This window comes from Rutidosis leptorrhynchoides, chromosome 6 (genome assembly GCF_046630445.1).
Source record: "Rutidosis leptorrhynchoides isolate AG116_Rl617_1_P2 chromosome 6, CSIRO_AGI_Rlap_v1, whole genome shotgun sequence".
In the NCBI taxonomy this organism is placed as follows: domain Eukaryota; kingdom Viridiplantae; phylum Streptophyta; class Magnoliopsida; order Asterales; family Asteraceae; genus Rutidosis; species Rutidosis leptorrhynchoides.
In genome coordinates, this window is record NC_092338.1 from 221,875,353 (window position 1) to 221,883,223 (window position 7,871).

At 30.7% G+C, this 7,871-nt stretch overlaps 1 non-coding gene across 1 annotated transcript; it reads left to right on the forward strand.

Moving 5' to 3' along the window:
• Positions 1 to 379: 379 nt before the first annotated feature.
• On the forward strand, positions 380 to 486 carry LOC139856310 (small nucleolar RNA R71). Its single transcript, XR_011761800.1, has one exon. It is a non-coding gene; the product is annotated as a small nucleolar RNA R71 (small nucleolar RNA).
• The last annotated feature ends 7,385 nt before the right edge of the window (positions 487 to 7,871 follow it).

Genomic DNA, 7,871 nt, shown 5'->3' on the forward strand with positions numbered 1-7,871 from the left:
TGAAACATTCTATCTTTGTTCCATTGTTAGTTCAATACTGAGACAATCTTTTGTCAAATGTGGTCCTCCACGCTGCTCACAACTAATTCTTATTGAGTGAATATCCTTAGTCATCTTTTCCATTCGTCTCTCGACAGTATCTATCTTTGCAGAAATGGAATCGAAGTCATGGCTAGAATCGGCTCTAGCTGCTTTAGATGATCTAACGATATCTTTTTTTTGGTGCCACTCATGTGAGTGGGAAGCAGTGTTATCAATAATTTTGTAAGCGTCAGTTGCGATTTTCTTCATAATGGAACCACCAGCTGCTATATCGATGTCTTTTCTTGTAGTGATGTTGCATCCTTGGTAGAATATTTGTACTATTTGACAAGTGTCTAAACCATGTTGCGGACATCCTCTCAATAATTTTCCAAATCTTGTCCATGCTTCATATAGAGTTTCATTTGGCTTTTGCGTGAACGTAACAATTTCTCTTTGAAGTCTCACGGCTTTAGATGCTGGAAAGAATTGTTTAAGAAATTTTTCAACTAAAACATCCCATGTATCAATCGCCCCTTCAGGTAACGATTCTAACCAATCTTTGGCTTCTCCCTTTAAAGTCCAGGGAAATAACATGAGATATATCTGTTCATCCCCCACTTCTCGGATTTTAAATAGTGTACAGATCCTATTAAAGGTACGAAGATGTTCATTTGGATCTTCCTTCGGCGCACCACTAAATTGGCATTGATTAGTTACCATGTGTAGAATTTGTCCTTTGATTTCATAATCTGGCGCATTAATGTCAGGTTGAGTAATTGCGTGACCTTGGCCAGTGTGTTTAGCTCTCATTCGGTCTTCCATACTTAGAGGTTCCAGATTTTCCATGATTGAATTTGTTGAATCTGAATCACTAGAGGATTCTGATTTAATGGTAGGTTCCTCAACAATCTCTGTTTGAATGATTGGTGGTTCCGGAGGAAAGATTAATGGTTCAGGATCTATGAATTGTCCCTGAATATTCTCCGGATTCTCAATTGTGAGGTCGGGTTCAAAAAATGGATTATCGGAAATTTGAATTGGAGTACTTGGTCGACTGGATGACGATTCTAAAGAAAAATCAACGGCGACAATATTTGCTAGATGTCTTGATCGAGTTACAGGTGGTGAACGTACAAAAGGTGGTGAACGTTTTGCTCCGTGCATTCACTGAATATCCTATTAGTTATAAAATAAGAAAAATTATATAAGTTATCAAATTAATAGACTTTTCTGATTTTTCCCACGTTTCGAATAGCCAAAAGTTGCAGCAGAGGGGCAGGATTCGTTTGGTCTCAATATAATTGAGTACTGTTTGGCTCTAATAATCCGGTCCACGTACAAATCCAACTATTACTACGAACCAGAAAATGGATGTCTATTAATTTAACCACTTAAAATAATTTTTCGTTTTGAAATTTTAGAGAAGAAATAGAAAAAAATTCTATGTCCTATAAACTAGAGCGTCGAGAAATAAGAAAGAAAAAGATTGCGCGTCGAAAAATGTCGAAAAATAAAAAGTCAAAAAATAAAAAAAAGTAGCGCGTCAAAACTTAAAAAGGAACTAAAAACTAAGAATTAAAAGTTACGTCTAAAGATATTAAAGCTTAAAAATGAATTCTATATTCAAAAACAGCAATTACTTAAAAAGTACTAAAATATTAAAAACGGCGTCGCAAAATTCTAAAGCACCTAAATCTTATTCTAAAGAAAAAGCACTTAAGAGATTTTACGGCAAAGCCTAAAAAACTAGAAATAAAAATAACTATGGCAAAAACTAAGTTTAAAACTAAGTACGAGCGAAAAATATAAATATTACGCTAAAACAAATAAAAAGATACAAAATATAACAATAAACTTAAAGTTGTAAAAAGTACAATTTTTATAAAAATATTATTTTTATATTATTTATTTTATAAAACTATTAATTTTATATATTTAATAAAACTAAATAAACTAAAAATACAAATTAATTAATAAAACTAAACTAAATAATAAATAAATAAAAACCTAATTAGGGTTTAATTAAATAATAATAATAATAATTATTACGTAATTATTGCTGGAACCAGTCAACTGTGGCGTGTCAGACAGCTTCATGCGGTCGCATGAAGTTTTGCCTTCGGGCTCATGCGATCGCATGAGCTAGGGTTTCGGGCCAGTTTTGGGCTGCTACAGTACCAGGCCTCGAGTGTTTATATATATTTTTTTTGTTTTCTGTTTTAATAAATAATTATATAAATAAATAAAACTTGTATTTTAAAAACTAAAATAAAAATAAAGAAACTTTATAATTTTATATATATATATATATATGTAACAAACTATTAAAAATATATAAATATTTTGTTTTTCTTTTTATATTTTCGTATTTTTTTTAAAAAAATCGTATATTTTTACAAAATAAAAACTAAATAAAACTTTAATAAAAATCTTTTTTTATAGCGTTGCGCTTTCGGCGTTTTAGCATCACCCCGGCAGCAGCGCCAAAAATACTTGATGTTATGCGAGGGGTATATGAAATAGTATTAATTTTTACAACGAAATACTATTAAATACAATACAATTTTACACAAGTGATTTATTTATAGAGTGGATATACCTAAACCTTGCTACAACACTTATAAGCAGTGTACCTAATCGTACAGTAGCGTAGTTTTTTAGTAAGTCCGGTTCGTTCTACAGGGATCTTTAAAACAAGCTTAACGCTATATTTTTTAACTTATATTTGTAAAAATACAAAAATATATAAGTAATATTATTATTATAAAAAGGGGGTTTTTTACCATTTAATGACCGGTTTGTAGATTTTAAAAACTTTAGTCGCAGTTAAAACCTAATGTAAAATATTAAAAATAAATATAACTTAATTTAAAGCGTAAAATAAATAACGGTAATGAAATTGCGATAAATAAAAGTGCGATAAAATAAAATTGCGATAAATAAAGAGTACGATAATTAAAAATGCAATTAAATAAAATGACAATAAATAAAAGTGCGATAATTAAAAGTGTAATTAAATATGAAATATATAAAGTATGCTTATTTAAACTTCCGTAATCATGATGTTTGACGTGTTGATTTTAGTTTTATTACCATGGGTTAATTGTCCTTTGTCCTGGATTATTTGATATGTCCATACGGATTTGTCTATAATAGTCCATCAGTCATAAATATAAAGTGCACGTGTCCTCGTTAAATTATCCTTATTCCCGAAGTCTAATATTCCAACTAATTGGGGATTCGAATTGTAACAAGGTCTTAATACTTTGTTTAATGAATACACCAGGTTATCGACTGCGTGTAGTCCAAGGTTTTACTACTTTGTTAACAATTACACCAATTACCCTTGAATGTAATCCACCCCTGTTTCAACAAGTCTATTAACTATTAATCCAATCTCGTGTCCGGTTAAATGAACAATTATTGGTATTTATAGATATCCCGCCCACCGTACCCAGTCAAGCGTATGTGGTTATATATAAATACGTCAAATTATAAGTCTATATATTAAATCAACGAGGTATCATTTAGTTAATATAAAACTCATTAATAGCCCATAGTCTAATTTCCACAAGTGTCGTTCTTTTGTCCAAACCCCAATTATGGTCCAAAGCCCAATTACCCAATTTTAATATTTAGCCCAACATCACGATTACTTCGGCATTAAATAAGCATAATAATAATTTAGCTACGAGACATTAAATTAAAAAAGTTGAACATAACTTACAATGATTAGTAATAGCGTAGCGTTATACAGACAGAATTTCGACTTACACCCTTACAACATTCGCTAACATACCCTTATTATTAGAATTTAAAATTAAAATTAAAATTATAATATATATATATATATATATATATATATATATATATATATATATATATATATATATATATATATATATATATATATATATTTACGTATGAGAGAAAGGAAAGAAAAAGATGGTTAAAATCATCACCAAACTGCGAAATTTATAGGACCTGAGCTGAAAAAGTATGCCATGCGATCGCATGGCTTTTGTGCCTCCAGGCCATGCGATCGCATGGAGGTAGGTACCAGCTCACATGAGTTTGTTTTCTTGTTTGCCGACGTTTATAATATATAATATAATATATATATTAATTTTAAGAATTAATTATATATTATATTACATTCATGTGCATAGTTGACTTGTAATTTTTAGTCCGTTGCGTCGAGCGTTGAGAGTTGACTCTGGTCCCGGTTCCAGTTTTTCGAACGTCCTTGTTTAAAATTTAATATCTTGTACTTTGCGTTTTGTATCTTGTACTCTTGTAATTTTGAGACATTTCTCATCAATAATTGGAACCACTTTGATTGTATTTTATACTTTTGAGCTTTTTGGTCGTTTGCGTCTTCAATTCGTCGAATATGTCTTTTGTCTTCACCTTTTATTATTTAAACGAATATTACTTGTAAATAGAACAATTGCAACTAAAAGTTTGTCTTTCTTGAGGGATAATGCTATGAAATATATATTCGTTTTTAGCATTATCAATAGATCTATCGGGTTTGACCACCTCAACTGGGCTAGTCGCTCTAGTATCGTAAACGGTTGCATAGTACTTCCGTTTTACTACACTTGGTACAGTGTAGGGAGATTTTATAATAAAGGGAATATGCCACATTAATTGTTAAGTATGGTTACCGAAGCGCTCAACAACTTATAGAATACTTTTATACACTTGCGAGTGTACATATATTTATGAAACTGAAATCTTGTGGTCTATCAAAATTACTAAATTTTATGATTGTTTATGATAAACATATGAACTCACCAACCTTTTGGTTGACACTTTTAAGCGTGTTTATTCTCAGGTATGAATTAAGTCTTCCGCTGTGCATTTGCTCAATCGAAGGATATTACATGGAGTCATTCATGGCATATTTAGGTCAGTACCTCGCAATGGGATCAGATGTTGATGACTTCGTCCAGGTGGATTAGGACGGGTCGTCATAGGTGGTATCTGTGATGACCCGGGAATTTTCAACCAAATTTAAACTTAATTTTTATATAATTTCGACACGATAAGCAAAGTCCGTTATGTTGCATCTCAAAATTTTTGAACTATTTTCGTACATTCAATTACCCTTCGACTGTTCTCGACGATTCACGAACAATTAAATGTAAATAGATATGTGTGTATGTAAATATAAATAATAATTCAGAATATAATTTGAAGTATTATATGTTGTTGTTATTAAAAATTAATAATATAAAAATAAGATATTATAATAATTATTATTTAAAATATAGCTCTATATATAAATAAAGTATATTAAAAATAAATATTAAATGCTTGTAATACTCGTTTGATATTCCGATTGATATTAAGCAAGTTAAATTCGAACTTATGTAATTTTAAAATAAAAGGTGATCCGAAAATGAGTTATATAAGTTATATGCTTATTAAAAGTATATTTAGGATCTAATTAGTTAATTTTAATAATTTTTATATTTCACCCATAAATGAGAGGGACAGTTGATGTAATTTTTATTTAATAAATTAATGATCGAATTTTATAGCATAATGACCAAAATAAATAAATATAACTAATTTAAAAATATGGAATTTTTCTGAACATTTTTATTCGCCACTAATTTATCAACGGAGTATGATAATACAGTCCGTGAAAACTGTCGATAACTAAATAACAAATGGTACATCCATGATTGAAAAAGTGTTTACTGTATTTTCTTTGAAATCCTTGTTATCTGTCAACTTGTGTAATATGCCAATTTGTTTAATTATGTAAGTATGATAATTATCAATAAGTGTTTGATGCACGAATTCCATATATACATATTCCTTCCTCTTCACTGTTATAACACACAACATCCCCACTTTGACTTTCTGTTCTTCTAATCAAACCTTCACAACTACAACCGATTCATTACATTTCTACTTGTAACCACGAATACATGAACACCATCACTAGATCATAACCACCCCTTCTCGTTACTTTTTCTTTCTTCTTCTTCTCGATGCTAAGATATTCGTATACCATAAACCATATCACCACACAAAGGTTGCCCACTACTATGTTCTGTCCAAACAATTAACCATTACCATTCTACCACAACCACGACTTATCATCTCCCTATCATCATCAATTATACCACCATGCTACAACCATTTAACCACCTTTTCTATTTCTTATCTCTTCTCGGTAAGTCATATTCTTCAATCACACCCACTTGATTAAATATAAATGCATCTAAACTTTCCCACGATCGTTTATCTTCCTAGTCAAAACCAATCAAACAAAACAACACTAACACACCACCATGTTCACCCACCTTCAATTTACAACCACCACCGGTTAACCCCATCATCATGAAACCAAACCAAAACCCATTTTAGGTCACCACCACTGCCATAAGCTACTACTACTTCTCTTCGTTCCTATTTACTGCTACGTTATGAACCAAGATCAAGAACACCGAAACAACTCACCTTGGATCACCACCCGTTACCACCCCATCGAACAAACTTTTTTTTTCAAGTCGTTATCGAACCATTCACCTTTGTCTTTGATTAACCAACACCAACACACTCTTTCCTTCTTCTAATGTTTTTAGTTATATATGAGCAAGACTAAAACCCAAATACACCTTCAAACCGAACCTCATATCAAGTTTTATATGTGGGCCGTAAATTGTATGTGATGATTGGGCCGGTTATGATTAAAGGAGATAAATAATGATGATGATAAAGTTATGGTATGATGATGAAGTTTACAAGAAAACGGTTTGCACATATTTTTGTTTCTATGCACTTCGAAGATTCCACAAGCAAAAGCCACCAGTTATTTTTATAAAACTGAATCCTCATTTCTCTAATTGGTTCAATTAAACACAATCAATCCCCCACCAAATACTTTTTATTCTTTGTATTTCCCACTTGCTAATTTATGATTATAGTGGACCTCATTCCCTCCAAGATTCGTACACATACTCTAATTTATCTACTGGCCGATTTTTTTTATTTGATGAACTTCATAGGGTAAAATAGAAAAGATTAAAGTAAGTATATGATAAATAATATTAATGATACTTGATGATGATGATGATTGCGTAATTTTTTTTTCTTTGTGTCGGCTAAAAAGAAGTCAAGAAGTGGAAGAATAATACAAATTACATATTTGGTTAGTGGGCCGTAATCCTTTTTACATGGGGTCTGGTACCGTAGTATTGGACTTGGAATCAAGTTAGTGGAGCTGAGAATCCAACATTTGGAGTTTGAAATTTTAAGTTAATTTGAACTTTACAACTAAATTTTTGAATGACTAGAATAATAATGATGAGTTCGTGTGGTAATGAAAATGATGATGCAATTATTTAGTGATGATAAGTCGTTAATGAAACGGTGATAATAACGATATGAGGTTAGATGACGGGCTTGTGAAGGATGAAGGTTATGGTGATGAGTACACAATGATTTGATGATAATGATAAATGATGATGTTAATTATGATGATGATTGGTGGTGTATGTATATAAAGAAGAAGAAACAGTTTAAGACGGTTTATATGTATATATATTAGGAATTAAATTAGGAAGCACAATTGGAGGAATGGTTTGGGGAATTCTCAGGTTAGCGGGTGGTTGCGGGTTCAAACCCGGACTTGGGCATTTTTTTAAGGGCTACTCCTTTGAGGTAGTTATTATTAATACTCTTATTACTATTATTTCATTATTATTATTATTGTTATTATTATTATTATTTATATTTATTATTGATTGTTATTAAGTAATTATTATTACTAATATTAGAAATAAGATTTTTAGTATAATTAATATTATTATCATTATTATTACTAC